This window comes from Ovis aries, chromosome 14 (genome assembly GCF_016772045.2).
Source record: "Ovis aries strain OAR_USU_Benz2616 breed Rambouillet chromosome 14, ARS-UI_Ramb_v3.0, whole genome shotgun sequence".
In the NCBI taxonomy this organism is placed as follows: Eukaryota; Metazoa; Chordata; class Mammalia; order Artiodactyla; family Bovidae; genus Ovis; species Ovis aries.
The window spans coordinates 6558457-6575918 of NC_056067.1; the positions used below are offsets into that span (position 1 = coordinate 6558457).

Genomic DNA, 17462 nt, shown 5'->3' on the forward strand with positions numbered 1-17462 from the left:
AATGGCCATGCTTCTTCCCCCTAACAGCTACTCATGTGTCCAGAATGAACTCCTCAGACACCACCTCCACCAAGCTGGTCCCCAAACACCCTACTGAACTTCACCAGCCTCCTGAAATAGTCCACTGATTTCCTTTATCCCTTGTCAGACCACACTCTACCCCATTTTTCAGACCAGGCTCTGTCCACCCTTACAGTTCCAGGGCACAGCACAGTCATGGGTATTGGGGTGTATCCAGCACAGCCACACTGGACTTTTCATGTTTCAGCCTGGAAGTCATTACCACCAGAAGTGATCTCCATCCTCAAGGCTTGGTGGGCCATCCTTCTTTTTGCCTAAACGGCAAAATTTCTTTCAAATTTCTCACTTACTCGTGTCGTCTATTCTCTCTCTTGATCACAAGCTTCTCATGGGCAGGAGGTACGTTTTCTTGGATGATGGGTCCTGCATAGCACCTGAAACGAAATAGGTGCAGAATAAATAAATGAAAGAAAAAAGGATGGAGAGAAAGGCTGCCACTGATTAAGCACCTGACAGATCTTAGGAGTGCCTCTGGTGACTCGCACTAGATCTTTGGAAACCATGATCCCACAAGCATTTCTTCTAAAACAGAAACAGATGGGAGAGAAGCCCTTCCCAGTAGGAGTATTCTACCCCTGCCCTGCACCTTCTGTAAAGCCCAGAACACCATACTGTCATAACGTGATGACAGATGAAAGCTGCAAAATTAAATTCAAGCTCATCTTGCAATTTTGTGTTTAGCCTTCTGCTGCCAACCTAGGAGGTGCTTATAAAACAGCTTGAGGATTTACCACTAATATCTTCCCTAAGACAGCACTGTCTTTTGGCAGGCAGGGCTCCACCAAATTGCTGTTTTGGTGCTGGGCGTGTTGAGGGGATAGGGAAGGGGCAGAGAAAACTAATGGGATCACTCTTCAGCTGGGAGTTCACCTTAGCTGGGTCGGCACAATGGTTTTTGAGTCTTATGATGGCTCCAAATAAAATGGGTGTGAACATCCCCAGCCCCAGTCTATATGGTTGTATTGTCTTGGTTTGGGGTTTGTTGTAACACAGGTTTCATCCTCTCCTCTACACTTGACTGCATGCGTCCCTCTAGCCTGAAGAGCAGGCAGATTCCACTGTCTTTCCCTCCAGCCTCTGGAGATTCCAGGTTTGCATTCGATTTCAAGGCAGAAAACTACATTACCAAAGTCAGTAGTAGAGTGAATTGGAGGTGGCTTTGACAGTTCTCTCAAATTTGCTGCAAGTTTCTAGCTAAGCCATAATTCTCAGGAACCATCTTAATGGATGGGCTGTGTGACTCGGGTAGGAATCAAGTTGAACTCTTAAGGGTGGCGATAAGCTTTACTTTAATGTGGTTGAGAGAGAAATGGATATGACATGATGGAAGACAGGGCTTTGGAATCAGTTTGATTTGAACCTATAATTTATACTTTTGCAAGTTTTTCCCAAGTAGACTTTTAATTGAAATATAATATATACAGAGCAATATGCAAAATTATTACTGTACAACTAGATGCAGTTACACAGACTGAACACCCCCTATAACTAGCACCCAGATAAACGAACATTACAAAACACAGAAGCTCTCTTTCACATCCTCTTAATCACTACCAAACTCCAAGGCAGTGATTATCCTGACTTCTATTAATTTTGCTTGCCTTTGAATAATACAGTGTGGAACCATACAGTACAATCTCTTTTCCACATGACTTCTTTTATTCAAGGTAATATTTGTGAACTCTATCCCTGCTTATATGCAGCTACCATTAATTCTCAGTACTGTGTAAAATTCCATTGTGTTAATATACCACAACTGATTTATCTATCCCATCATTGGATAGATATTGGGTTGTTTCCAGTTTGGGGCTGTTACTGTGAATGTGTCTTTTGAACGTGCCTCTATGAATGTGTCTTTTGGTGAGCATATGTATGCAGCATTTCTGGAAAAGTAATTAGGAATGGACCTGCTGGTCACAGAGTATCTCATATTTTGCTTTAGACTGGGCTTCCCTGGTAGCTCAGCTGGTAAAGAATCTGCCTGCAATGCTGGAGACCCTGGGTTGATTCCTGGGTCGGGAAGATCCATTGGAGAAGGGAATGGCTACCCACTCCTCTGTTCTGGACTAGAGAATTTCATGGACTGAGGAGACTGGGAGGCTACAATCTGTAGGGTCACACAGAGTCGGACATGACTGAGAGACTTTTCACTTCACTTCATACTAAAATTCACTTTTCCAGTTTCTGGTTGAGTGAACTTAACGCAAGTCATTTAAGATTTCTGAGCCTGTTTCTCCAGTAGTGAATGGGGAATTTTTACATTGCAGAGTTGTTTTAATGATAAGATCAAGCACTATAAACTATCTGGTATAGATCGGACATTTTACGTGATATTCTTCCCAAAGATGTTGAGTGTTCAGTGAATAATTCAGGTGCTATTCTTCCGGCCTTTGTTGCAGGTTGGTTGGAACTCTGTGATGTGAGTACTGGCCAGTGGGGTGTGAATGGAAATGGGGTGTGCTGCTCCTGGGCCGTCAAGCCACTTTCCAGCCCTCTTCCTCTGCTACAGAAGCAAGCGGTTGAGAGGTGGTATCACACAAGGATAGAGTTCCCAGAGTCCCCAAGTGACAGCATGGGGCAGAAACTCCGCCAACCAGTCACGGGGTACATTGTTGTACATTGTTGTCGTCACTCGTCATAGACAGATAAACCCAGTACTCAACTGATGGGATGTGGGCGTCACCCCGGTGGAACCATTAGAATGCCCCTTTAAAGTGTTAGTTATACGACTCAGACTCCACAGAGACAGCACATGTGACTTCATTTTTGAATGGCAAGGAAATATTTTCTTGCTGAGACTAAAGAGCAAGCATTGAAAGTGATCTTTTGCTGGAATATGGTAATTGTAAACTGAAGATTCTCTCTTCTCTGTTGAGAAACCAGATTGTAATTCCAAAACTGTGTCTGATGTACCCCAAACATAGCATCGACTTCACAAAGAGAAGGCCCTTGGTGATTATTAGCTTAAAAAAATAAAATCCCCTCCCACCAGGTTCAAAGCCAGCCTCATTCTTTTGTTCCTATAAAGACTTTCTTTCTTTGTGTTCCCTGGTGTCTACATGGCCTATGAGCTTTCTCCTAATGACTAAACTCCTAAAAATACTACAAAGAATGCTTAATAAGGCTTTTGTGTTTTTCTGGTTGCTATAGAGACTGTTTAGCGTAGGATTTTAAGTACGTGTAAATATGTATTTTGGACAGTGTTTAAAAACACGTATAATTTACCCAGCCATAACAGCTACTTCGTAGTGTTGCAGTTCAGGGCAGCAAGGCATATGTAAAGCATTTTATAGTGTGTTATTTATAGTTATTTACTTAATAGCCTACAACGGTTTCTTCCATTGTGCAAAGGAAATAGGCATTTACCCTATTTTAACAATGAGTATCATTTACACTATTGTAGCAACTGATAGTTTTGAGTCCCAGGCAGGCAAGTGAATATGCAATTGGTATATAACGTTGAGGCAGGAACAGAAACCACGTTGACAGAGAGTTACTAGGCAAACAAAGGGTCCCCCCGATGGAGCCTTGAGCTCATTAGGGAAGTTGTTGACTGAGCTTCTCTGGCAAGATTGGAACCCCCTGTAAAGAGGCCACTCTCTGCTTTGAAGTTACCCCTAGGGATGCACCCAAGGGTGAAATAACACCAATAATAACAGGAACAGCAATTAATAGTTACTGAGCAAACTTGCCTTGGCCACAGGCACGGTGCTGTTTCACACGCACAATCTCATGTAATCCTCACAACACAGTTACTCCGTGAGATGGGTACCGTTACTACCTTTGTGTGTCAGATTAAACTGAGGCAGAGAGGTCACAGAGCTGGATAGAAATCAGCACAAAACTGGCAGATGGTGGAACTCAGAGTGGACTGCAGGCCGGTCCCACCCCAAAGCTGCGCCTTTACCTGTTGCTCTGTACCCCTCGTGTTCCACCAGGGAGCTCATGAGCCACATGGGGGTTAGTTCTTTCTGAGCAGCAAAGCCCTGGCCTGTAGCACACATGCATGTGCACACGTGTGCGCACACACACGCACACACACATGCACACGCGCACACACGCACACACGCACACGCACACGTGTGCACACACACGCACACGCACGCACACGCACACGCACACACGCGCACACATGCACACACACACGCACACACACATATTCCTAGCACCCAGAGCTTCTCGCAATGGCCAACTCTCCTAGCCAAAGATTAAGATGTGACCAGGCCCCTCATACATGCCAGCTCTGAAACCTCACCACAGTGTCGGGTGATGGACTCACCACCCCTTTGCCCAGACGCGGAAGCTGACTCTTGGGTCATGCCCACCCAACATCACATAGCTTGTTCACAACAGAACCAACACTCAACACCAGATCAGGCATACCTCAAAACACAGTGCCATTCTTTGAAAGCACGGATACACGTAATGCGGTGTTTCTCAACAATGGGAACATGTGTCTTCTAGGGGAAATTTAGAACTCCAGGAGACACTTTTGGTTGTCACAGTTGTGGAGAATGCTACTGGTATCTAGCAGGTGGAAGCCAGGGATGGTGCTAGACATCCTACAATACACATAACAGCCTCTAAAAACAAAGAGTCATCTGGCCCCAAATGTCAACAGGGCCAAGGCTGAGAAACCCTGATTTAACATAAATAAATATAGTCCAAGATGGACTGGGTGATATTATTTCAGCTGAAGTTAAATGGATTGTGTAATATTGGTTGTTCATTTATCAGTTTTAGCTGAAAAATGAATTTTAAGATTCAGGATTTCAAACCTTTGAAAAGTCGACTTGTCATTGTGTGCCATGTTGATCTAGAAAGATACCTAAAATGTTCTTATACACAAAAACATGTTCAATAAAACTTGTGATCAGAATGTACCATCCAGTATCCAAGATGACATATGTGGTTAGAGATTCTGATCTCATCAAGACACAGAGAGAACCAATAAAATGCTTAGTGACACAGTATGTTTCACAAAGGAGGACTTGTTTTTCTCACTTACTGCAATGTGCATCTTTCTGATTATGATAGCTAGCCCATGGTCAAGGCTCAGTCTCTTTTTGTTGACTATGGGATACATATTCCTGGGCATTCCATAACTGAGTGAGTGACTGACTCCCAGCAAGAACCGGAATGGCTCCTGGTGCATCCATCCACCTCATCTCTCTTCTCTTCCATCTTCTCTTTTTGTTCCTCATGATTACATGTTCATGGATTCAGTTCAGGATGCAAGCAAGCATTACTGTGCACACCGGCCTACTGGGACCTCTCCTGGAATCTCTGTCAGGCTGGCACTCGTCCTAGTCATCATCTTGACTCCTGACTCTAAAAACTGTACATTGCTCTTGCAAAATACATTCAAGCTTCATAAGGACAGGACCTTTCTCTCCCTCTTTCAGCAACGTGTCCTCGGAGGTATCCTGTCCTAGGACAGTGTCTGGTATATAGGAAATGTTCACTAAGTATTTGTTGACTAGCTGAATGCATTCTATGATCCTTCATAGGATATTCATATTCTATGACGATGAAAATATCTTAGGAAACAGGAATAAAATTCAAGGTGATCCAACTGCTCAGAAAATGTAAACATTGGAATGAAGTCAGTTTTGGACAAGGGCTGGGTGGCATACACAGGGAAGGGCCACACCCAGAGCAAGGAGTCTGGAAAGGTGTCACAGAAGAGGGAGGGGCCCACGGGAATTCTCAGAGTAGAGACACCCAACAGCTACCCTGTTGGCTAAATGCCTGACATCCAGCATGGGACCTCTACTGCCAGCATCCACTTACTGGCATCACAGGGGCTTGACTGAGATCTGAAACTTGAGTGTGTTCTCTATTTTAGCTATTAATACTTTGACCTTTGCTAGACCCAACCTGCTCTCTTCCATAATGAGCTGTTGGAGTTGTGGGTGTAGATTCCCTGGAGTCCTTCCCCCTAGGGGATCCTGGACTTTAGGACTTACACTGTAGATGTAAAAATAAAAAGAACTCTCCTTTATGGGGCCCTTTGCATGTGTCAGGTCTTGAGCTAAGCAGTTTATAACTATTATAACACAATCTTAATCTTAACTAAAACCCCACAAGGAGGGTGCAGCTCTTTGCATTTTGCAGTTGAGGAAACTGAGAAGCAGATAGTTTGCATAATGGCTAATTGCTTTTGGCTTTTTAAAAATGCATTCTAAGGAAGGTGCCAAGTTTCTGGGTGGGAACTCAAGCTAAGGGACCAGTAATGATCTTAAATTTCAATGTTAGTCCTTCGTGTCATCACTGGCCTAGCTCCAGCTCCAATCGTGCAGCTTTGCTGGGATTTTCAAGTAAGGAAGCAGGAAGGTGTTGAAAGATTCGAGGAGAACTAAGCCAGAAGAGCTGTAATAGGAAGAAGCTAACAGTGTCAATCATTGAGTCCAAGAGGATTTAAGGAACTCCAGTGTAACATTCCAGAGAAGGCGATGGCACCCCACTCCAGTACTCTTGCCTGGAAAATCCCATGGACAGAGGAGCCTGGTAGGCTGCAGTCCATGGGGGTCGCTGAGTCGGACACAACTGAGCGACTTCACTTTCACTTTTCACTTTCATGCACTGGAGAAGGAAATGGCAACCCACTCCAGTGTTCTTGCCTGGAGAATCCCAGGGACGGGGGAGCCTGGTGGGCTGCCTTCTGTGGGGTCACACAGGGTCGGACACGACTGAAGCGACTTAGCAGCAGCAGCAGTGTAACATTCAGCTAGAATCAAGATCTAGCCAGTCTGCCCATGGGCAGGATACAGGGACCCATAGGTCATCCATGAAAATAGTGCCAGCACTTGTCTAGAATTGGTTTCAGTCTAATGTTGATATTTTCTAAGCAGTCTGAATCATCTTGAATTTTACCCTGTTTCCTAAGGTTTTCTTCATCAGGATGAGATCTATTCAAATGTAGGAGAGAGCTTCAGGTCACATGGTCCAGCCCTGGATATCCAAGCTGTCTTGAATTCGGTTTGGGGTCAAGACTACAGCCCATGGGATGGGTGCAAGTCCAGGCTCCACTCACATCATGAACCTGGAAGACTATCAGGTAAATTTTCATGTAAGCACATCCATGAGAAAGGGGGGTGTGGGGGGGGGGGTGGTGGGAACAGGAGGCACTGGTTTGACAAATACTCATCGAGATTTGTCTATGTTCCTGGCACTGCAGATAGAGTTATGGGCAAGAAAGAGGGCCTGTCTTCACCGAGTTTATAGGCCAGGCATTTTGGCAAGACAGATGAGATATAGGTCATCCTCTGCTCAGCTCTGCTGAAATATTCACCAGTGGAGAAAGTGCTGCTGGTCTTCTAGAATCTTCCTACTCAAAATGTGGTTCAGACAGCAGCATCAGCACCTTCTGGGGGCTTATTAGAAAAGCAGGATCCCAAGCCTCACCCTGGACCTCCTGAATCATTTTGGCAAGATCCCAAGGGACCCACGTGCTCATTAAAATCTGCAAAGTGGTGGTCGGCAAGCCTTCCTTCCAGAGTGGGGTCTTTGGTGATTCCACGGGGCACACAGGGTTTGTCACTTCCTGCTACAGATGTCCTCAGAGATATGAAGGTTACACCAGAATCAGCAGAGATCAGGCAAAGGGGAAGCAAAGCGTATTCTCAAGAGCTCCTGGAAATAATTACCATTCTCTTAATAATAAATGAATAGGCTGCAGTCCCAGAACACATTGAGAACAAAGCAAAACATGTCAATACAAAATCCAGCAAATAAAACAATCAATTTAAAATAGATTTCTCTAAATGGTTTGCCTGCTCAGGCTAAATGCCCCGCCCCTTGACTTGCACAGCACCCTGGGCTTAGTTCTGCCTCCGCCATTATTTTTGATCTTGAAATTTTCTGTTTCTGGGTCTGCCTCCCATTCTAGACTGTAAGTTCTTTGAGGATCCTCTTTGCTGAAAAGATTTTTTTAAAGGGTTCTGGCAAGAAGTAAAGCATTAGAGGCAGTGGTAAGAGACTGACAAAACAATTTTCCACGTGAAATATTTTCAGCAGAAGAATAAATCATGGAGTTCTAAATTCCTTCCTGGGTATGAATTGAAAGGTCCACCCCCTACGCCTCAGCTGCCCATCCACCCCCAAATAAAGCAGATTCTCAGGGCCTCACATCAGCAGTTAGTATTTGCCAGTCCAGTGACTGGAGTTGGTTCTCTACTAAGACTTTCTGAATGTTCACTAAAGACAACAGATGATACTTGGGTATCTCTGCCCTTCAGCAATGCTTTTCCACACTAACTCTGGGCTTACCTCTGCAGATAGAGGTAAACTCAAAATAAGCAGAAGCTTAAAGGGCCACTTCCATCTGTCCTCTCTCATTGCTGCATCTTTAGCTTGAGAAGCAAAGTCCAGAACATGGAGAATCAAGTCAAGATCAGCAAAACCACAGCGGACCTCAGAGATAGGTGAACTCTACCAAGCTCGGCTCAACCCACTAGAACCACCTACCCATCTGCAAATTCAGAGCTCAGCACACGTGCATCCCTTTGAATTACTGGGTTTTCAGTTCTCCATTACACAGCAATGGCCAGTTTCTATAAGGCACCGAGCAGAAGCAGTTTCCACTCAGAGAACATTTAATTCCTTTCACACATAAATCATCTTTGCGTTTGAATCCCCTGCTCATGCCTAGTGGGCTTTAGGTATGGTTCAGGAAAAAAAAAAAAACAAACAAAAACCAACAACCTATTGAAACAGACGCTGTCTTCAAGCACAGTCACATTTTGGGGACACCTGGAAAGTCACTTAGCAGCCAGCTACACTGAGTCAAGAAATGATCTCCAGGAACATTTTTAGAGTCAGTCTTGTTTCTTACTATCAATGGAAGATAACTGTGTGAATTAAAGTCTGGGGTGGATATGAGGAGTAGAAAAAAAAATTATACTTATTTAAATAATTAAAAGTAAGAATTAAAGATGCATTTGATATCAGGACTCTTTCTAGTTGTAAAGGATGGAAGTCAGACTCAAAACAAGCCCAAAATAAGGCCCGTGTAGGACCCCAGATGAAGAAATCTTTCTCAGAAGGCTGTTGGGATACATGGATCCCAGGGCTCCTGTGCTGTCTGTTCCCATGTTTCCAATCAGCACACATCTCCTTCAAGCATATGAGGGAGATGCCACAAGCGGGCCTGGCTCCTCTCATGCATATAACTTGGAGGCCCTGAGAAAGAGTAGTTTCTCCTAACAGTTCTGGTTCACAAACGTCAAGGGAGGCCTCTGATTGGCCTGACTTGGCCCAACCACGACTAAACAAATCACAAAGCACAGGTAGGTGGTGTGCTCTGATTGGCCAGGCCTGGTCATGGGGCCAATCAGCAAGGTCAGCCCTCCCTGAGCCACATGGACTGGGGAAGGACTGGTCTCCCAGGTAGGAGTTCTGGGTGTCTTACACAGCTCTCTTCCTGACCAGCTGGGTGACTTGCTAAAATTTATATGACTTTTCAGAGCAACTGTTTTCTCAGCTATTCAAGTCTTAGCAGAGATTACAGAGTCTACCTTGGGGGGTAGTTGCTGCAAGGAATCTGGAAGGCTCTATAGAGAAGCCAGTTCTAATTCTGCTGTGACTGCTGCTACCATCCCACTCTTGCTGTTACTAGCTGTTAGAATTAATAATTACGTATCATGTGGGGCTCACATGGACAATAACCAAAGAAACTGAATGCCAAGAGTCTCTTTCAATGCCCTTGAACCCAGCTGAGGGGCCTTAAGTCAGAGAACCTAGCTGTGTCCTCCAGAATTCATTTTGTGTGAAAGTGCATAGCTCTGATTTCTGACTTCCTTTGTCTCTGCCTCCCTCTCTGTGTCTCTATGTCCCTCACTGCCTCTCCCTGGTCCCTCTATGAAGCTGTCTGTCTTTCATCCATCATCTCCTGGCTTCCTGTTCTGCCCCATCTTCCCAGGTCCCCTGCCCAGGCCCCCCCTCCTCCCCTTCTCTCACCTGCACTTCCTAGTGGTCTTGACACTCCTGTGATAGATCCCGCACCCCCCCAGCTTGCTTCTACCACACCAGCAGGGCTGTCCTGTGCTTCCTTTTCCCTGTCACAAACAGCTGTGTCCTGTCTTGACAGCTTAAACAAACAGATTTTAAAAGGGAGCTCGTGCCAACCCCTGGATGCTCAAGCCAGCATTGCCGGCTGATCCCCTGCAAGAGTAAGGCTTCACCCAGCTTGCCAAACCTGAGGCCTCTGTGCGGGCACAAAGGCCCGGAAGGGGGCCCCGGGCAGCTGTCAGCGGGCCAAAGGTCTCCTCCACGCCCGGACACCTGAGGAGCAGCAGTGCTAAGGCAGGCACCCTGCTATTTGTTAGCAGTGGGCCATCGGGGAGTTTCCACGCTTGGCTTTGATGAAACTGAAAAGGTTGAATCATTAAATGCTTGGAGAATGTGAAGCTGGCACCCGGCCCTGTGTTTTCTGTAATATCAATTATTCCCGGAGAGCACTGCCGCTTGCTGGGCGGGGAGGTGCTCAGAGAGAGGGCGGGATGCCCCACTCACCTCTAAGCTGCAGGAGTGACACCGCCAGGGAGAGGGACCATGTGGGCGGTCTGCAGAAAGACTCTGAGGTCAGAGGAGAGGACCCCCAGCCTGGAGCGGGTGCGGCGGGGAAAGAGCAGGTAACCCCCTAATTGCCATCCACGGCTCCTCTGTGACTGATCAGAAGACACCCGGGAAGCACCGATTATGTGGACGGTGCTGGGGTACGAATGTCCGGCCTCTGCTCGCACCTCTGGGAGGAAGGCCTGGTTATCAGTCTCGTCCTGGAAAATGCTGTTCCGTGCACACCCTCAGTTTCTGTGTACACGTCTCCCTGCTGTGGTCAGACGTGTCTGAATTCCAGAAGTCTACCTCTGACCATGTTTTCACTGTCTCCTCTGTGATGTTTCAAAGTGGCTTGGACTCAGTGTCCTAAAATCACACTCAAGTCCCCTGCCTCACCACACCTGGTCCCACCCTCTCTCAGGAAGCGGTCCCACCTGTGTGGATCCCCCTCACAGCCCATCAAGACACTCCTAGCCAAGCCTCCAGTGCATCCCGTCACCTCTTTGTTGTGGTCGCCCCCCTACTCTGATGCCACAGCCTTTCAGGCGGCTGTCACCCAGACAGAGGCAGCAGCTCCTCACTGGTCTCCCCATGTAGTTAGGATGATCCTTCTGAGTGAGACGCAAATCTGATCAAGGCATCCCTGCCTGCTCAGAGCCCTTCAATTACGACGGAACAATGACGCAGAAACCTTCCCAGAGTCCTGCTCTGCGTGCTCTGGACTCTCCTCTCCTCTCTGCTCTGGATACCAGCTCTCCCTCAGCCCCTGAAAATGCCAGGCTCTCGTTTGCTCTTGGTACCCCCTGCATATAGAACTAGCCTCCATGCTCTCACTCCCATTGAATCCTCCAGCTGCAATTTATGTCATACGATGTTTGCAAAAGTAATACACGATCATTCCATTTAGGGCCACAAACTAATGCCTCCCTTTTTTTTTATAGCTGCATAGTATTCCATTCTATGGCTGTGCCATAATTTATATAAACCATTCACAAAGCCATATAATCGATCTTTCTTTAACTTTTTCCCCTTCCTTCCTTTCTCTCTCCCTCTCTTTCATTTTTTCCTATTTTGAACAATATTGTAGCAAATAATAATGTATATGAGGTGCTGGGAACAAGTGTAGCTAAAGGATATAATCCTAGTAGAAGGAAAGCTGGGTCTAAATGATTGAATAATTGAAATTGGAATCGATGTTGCTAAGTTGCCCTCCTTGGGCATTTCAAGTGACACTCTCACCCACCAGAGTCTGTTCTCCACAAGCCAAAATATTACTCTTTTTTTGTCACTCTGGGAGGTGAAATATGGATTCTACTAGGTATTTTCAAATGAAAGACCTAATAACTAGCCAGTGTGATGCTTGTGCTAATGATATCTGAGCAGCACACTAGGGACATAAGTGAGGTTGCTCACATCCAGAAACAACTGGATCCAGATACCCAGAGGCCTTGGGCATCAGTGTCTCAGCAACCTGTGCAGAGTACTAGCTAGGAATTTGAGGGGAAAAAATGACCCATTTTTATCAATTGTTAATGAGTCATCCATCCAAAGGTATGTTTGGGTACAGGTGAATTAACTCCAGTGACAAGGTAACATGGGAGATTAAAAAAAGAGAGAAGACTGGGAAGGACACTTAGGTCTGAATTATAAAGAAAAATGCCTCTCCCACACGGTGTGAGTACAGCCTAATACTCAGCTGCTTTAACAAACTGAGTAGCTGATGAGATGGGCTCAGATGGGGCGTTGGAAGGTCAAAGTGACTAAGACCATGGACTTGGGACTCAATAGTCCTGGCACAAACCCCACCTCTAGTGCTAGATGTAGAGTCCCGCGGAAGTTACTCGACCTCTCTCTGGGACTCAGCCTCTTCACCTGTCATATGGAGATAATGATAACCCCGCAGGGTCATTAGCAGGACTAAATGAGATAAGCTACGCAGGGTGCAGAGCACTGAGCCTGGCACCCTAAGAGGTATTTACTATCCCTCGCAATGACGACGGTCATCATTACTTTATGGCACATAGGGTGTGAGCTACAGCTCATTCAACAGTATAAGGCCCGAGGGCCGTGGGTCAGACAGGACAGGGTGTCTTCCTGGGGACTGGCTTCGCTAGCTGCCCCACGTGGGTAATTGTCTCAGTTTCCTCACCTATCAGTTGGGGATAACATGTAACTGGCCTCACCTTCATAAGAATGGGCTGAGATCTGGTAAGTTCTAGAGCACTGAGCACATAAGAGACTCCTCAGTAAGTAGCAGAATCATTTCAAGCCTCAGCCTCCAGCAGAGCAAGACTTAAGGGAAAGGCTTGTTGGGTTCTGTGAGATGTTTCGTTTTGCTGTGAGAAGTGGATCTGCTTTCTCCTGCAGCCTGTCTCCTGGGACATGGGTGCACCCCACCACCACCCCCTGCAGCCAGATCGGCAGCTCCTTCCTGTCTGGCAGGGCGATGCCCTGGGCCCTGGGGAACCTGCAGCTCTGGGCCCCAGCCCTTCCCATCCAACTCCAGGAGTCAAGGCTTTAATTCACTCTGAAAGGGCTTCAGCACCAGCCCGTGAGGTCCTTAAATGTTTTATGAGCTCCCTGAAATGCTCAGATAATTAAAAACGCTTTCTTAATTTAATAGCTTGGCTTAATGAAACCAGGACTTTATGTTTTATTTGGAAAGGGGTGAACATCCCAGTCACACTTATTAATATTTTTAAGAGTGTGCCCGATTGTGTCCAGGGATGGAAGGGAAATCGTTGCTTCGAGGGGGGAAATGGGCTTTTCTGAGCCTGTGACAAGTCTTGGGCTTATTAGAGCTCATTACATCCAGGAAGCCTGAAAACCTAAATTAGCAATCATCGCAAGTGACGTGGCAGGCTATTATTAAGGAAGCCACTTGTTATAGAAATGTGGAATTATCAATTAAAAGCATAGTTTGCCCAGGCCCCAAAGGTCCAGTAGGATTACCTGTGCTGTCCAGGCAGTCATTTCAAAGGCTAACGTGGTGAGAAGACCCCTCTGAGAGCAACCTCTTCTGTCAAGTCAAATAAGCATGACCCTCTTAGGAGAAAAATGCCATGATGCCAACAGGTCAAATGCAAACCCAAATGGTTTGGGCAGAGGGAGGTTGCAACACAAGGCAAGGATGCTAGAGGACAGTGGTCACATGGTTTCTGGGAAGGGGGATTCCTTAGAGGGGTCTGCTTGCTTCTCTACAGGGTGGCCTGCCTGGAGCAACAGGATGAGCTTGGACGTCAAGGTCAGCGGTGGTGCACGGGAACTCGCACCGCTCAGGGGAGCAGACTGTGCCCGTGTCTTCCCAACTCCATGGTCAACGGCATCAGGTTGGCAGCTTGAAATCAGCCGTGGTGGGAGTATTCGTATCATGCAGGCAGGCAAACTGCAAGTCGGTGCTGTATCTTTTGTTCGGAGGGCCGGCTGTTAAACATTAACCAGCACCACACGGGAGGGAGGTTCAAATCCTGGCTGGCCCATCGTGATGACGGTCATGGGAAACTTATTTAACTTTCCTCAATAGTTTCCCTATTAAAAATGGAGACGAAACACTTTCCAGTTAACGTGGCTTGATTTTTTTCCTCTAAGGTGCTTGTCACCACCTGACCTTACAATGAGTCTGTATCTGTGTATGTTGCTTTCACTGTGCTATCGCTGTGACGTCCTTCTCCATAAAGTGCCTTTGTTCATCTGAAAATGTTTCTCAAGCGCCTACCACGTTCCAGGTACTGGGATGCGGCAGTGAGCAAAGTCATCAAAAATCTCTACTCTCGTGGAATATACGAAAAGTGAGCAAATGTGTAAAGGGTGTGTACCCCGCATGGTGCTAAGCACTAAAGGGAAAAACAGTAAAGAGGGGAAGAGGGCATGGTGAGGTAAGAAGCAGTCGCCGCAGCTGTAACTGGGGCACCACGAGAGCGTCACTGGGAAGGTGACATACGGGAAAAGAATGGCAAGAAGCAGAGACGAACCAGGTGGCCACGCAGAGAAGAGCATGCCCGGCGGAAAGAAGAAGGGCAAACAGGCAGGACTGTGCCTTGAGAGTGTGCGAACCACACGGGGGCAGTGGGCTGGGAGCGGACGAGGGAGGAGGGCAAGGCGGGCGAGCAGGAGATAGGAAGGGCAATAGTGATCAGATGTCACAGGGCATCATCCAACCAGCAGAACTTCCTGCAAGGATGGGAAGGTTCTACGTCAATGCTGCCCACAGTGGTAGCCTCTGACCACGCATGCCTATGGGCCAGAAGGGTGGCTAGTCCAACTGAGGGATCTGCACTAGCAAGTTTCAATTTTATTTAATAGCAAATAATTTTAATTTAAAAAGCCCACATGAGGCAAGCAGCTGGAGTTGGCGACAGCTCAGCTACAGGCCACTGTAAGTGATTCTGGCTTTTGCTCTGCATGAGGTGAAGAGCCATTGGGGACACTGAATGAGGCAGGGGGGCGATCTGCCTGGGCTTTTATGGGCTCACTGTGGCCCTCTGCTCTGTAGGGAAGACCTGGGAGGAAGCCACCGGTACCACCCCGCAGGCCTGACAGATGGCCCCATGGCGGAAAGGACTGTGTTTTGCTCTCTCCTCTAGTCCCAGCTCCTAGAACATTGACTAGAACACAGGAGATATTTAATAATTTCTAGGGGATTTGAATTAAGAATGTCATCATGCTCATGACTGGCTCACTCAGTGAAGCTGTTTCTGCTTTGTCTCAGTTTTATGGCTTAGCAGTGACATGTAGGCCAGCTTCCCTGGAGGGGTTACGTAGATAAGAATTTTGCTGAGAATAAATATCATTCAATAAATCAATATATCTCAAAGTTTATTCTGCAGACCTGAGTTTCATGGACTGTTAATGAGTGCCAAATATTAAAAGATAGACAGATAAAAAAGTTCTACGAAGAAAAAAATAATGGGGGAAACGCTTGCAGAAGCAAAATAAAAATGCCTTTACTGCAGTATCAATGCCTTTAATGTACTAATATAAATTGTGCAGCTCCAATGGGGGGTAAACACGCAGGATGTATTTTCCAACTGTTTTTGACGATAGCGCCCCTCGTCTTGCCTTGGTGGAGCATCTGGCCCAGTGGCTGCTCAACAGAGCACTCCTTAGGAAATAGTGTGCTCGGCTGCTGAGCAATGGAATGAGGAGGCTGAGCGTAGGCTGCCACCCCCATCCTTCTCTAACGCTTCACCCGGCCGTATTTTCTCTAGGATTTGACAGTGTCTCCAGCTATCGCCTGCCTTTACGTGTTGACTTGCCTATGTGACCATACCTTAGGCTAGGGCGAATCCCAAGGGAGTGGAGGGGTCCTGGCTGTCCTGTTCCCAGATGGACTTCAGGGCCTACACAGTGGAAGATGCCAGCAAACAGCATTCCCTGAAAGACTGAGCTGGAACTGGTGATGACTGAGTCCCTAGGATTCTGTGGAATGACCCTGATCCAGGCTCTTGAGAGCACAAAGGAGAATCCGACACAGCCTCTGCCTTCAAGTTTCTCGCTATGAATCCAAGATTAACTATACATGCTTGAGAAGCAAACTGGTGAGAAAGGATAGAATTTGACAATTAGTGACCCCAGATAAACGCTATGGGAACTGAGTCCCTGGAATCACCTGGGGTTGGGTGGGTCAGGCAGGGTCTTTGGAAGAGGTACAACTTGGGTCATCCTTGGCAGTGAGGGTCAGAATGCCACTGAGAGGCTGGGGAAGGCACGTCAAGCACAACAAACGGTGTTTGCCCAGCACAGAGCAGGGCATGCAAGAGGACAGAGGCCAATCTCCTTGGGCAGTGGACTGCAAGCTCCACGTCTCAACCCACTGTGCTCAGCTGTGTGCACAGAGTAGGTGGTCACAAGGGATGACCGAAAGGACAGCAGTACAAAGAGTTAATGCTAGTTGAGAGCAGGTGCTAAGCATTTTGCCAGGATCGCCTATCTCATTTAACTCTCCCTAAACCTAAGGGGTGGATATTAAGGCACTACTATTGATGAGGAAGAAAAGCTATGACAAACCTAGACAGCATATTAAAAAGCAGAGACATCGCTCTGCTGACAAAGGTCCATATAGTTAAAGCTATGGTTTTTCCAGCAGTCATCTACGGATGTGAGTGTTGGACCATAAAAAAGGCTGAGTGCCGAAGAATTGATGCATTTAAATTGTGGTCCTGGAGAAGATTCTTGAGAGTCCCTTGGACAATAAGGAGATCAAATCACTCAATCCTAAAGGAAGTCAACCCTCAATATTCATTGGAAGGACTGATGATGAAGTTGAAGCTCCAATACTTTGGCCACCTGATGCAAAGAGCTGCCTCATTGGAAAAGACCCTGATGCTGGGAAAGATTGAAGGCAGGAGGAGCAGGGGTTGACAGAGGATGAGAGGTTGGATGGCATCACCAATTCAAAAGGACGTGAATTTAAGCAAGCTCTGGAAGATAGTGAGGGACAGGGACACCTGGCATGCTGTAGTCCATGGGGTCACAAAGAGTCGGACACGACTGAGTGACTGAACAAGAGCATCGATGTGGAAGCTGAGTCTGGACAAGAAGAGGGAGAGCCTTAACCACCAGGTGGTACTGCCTCCTCAAATAATTAGACATCCTGCGCGGAGGTCCATGCTTCAATAAAGATTACAGTGCAGCAGACAGATGCTGAGATCTTCTCAAAGTTGGGATCTCAGAGGCGGAAAGATTTGTATTTGCTGGAGAGGGGTATGGGAGGGCTCGGGGAAGTTTCCACAAAGAAGGTGACATTTTAGCAATGTTTTGAAGGAAGGATGTCGCCACTTGGCAAGAAAGGCTGGAAGGGCAAGCATCACAGGCAGGAGGCC

The 17462-nt window shown here is 46.8% G+C and overlaps 1 long non-coding RNA gene across 3 annotated transcripts in view; it reads right to left on the reverse strand.

Annotated features, from left to right (window-relative positions):
* LOC105609364 (uncharacterized) overlaps positions 1-17462 on the reverse strand; it is a 291225-nt gene that overhangs the window by 29059 nt on the left and 244704 nt on the right. For all 3 annotated transcript variants that reach the window (XR_003591434.3, XR_009596148.1, XR_009596149.1), the window contains one exon: positions 372-455. This is a non-coding gene — a long non-coding RNA (uncharacterized LOC105609364). The remainder of the gene's footprint in view (positions 1-371; positions 456-17462) is intronic.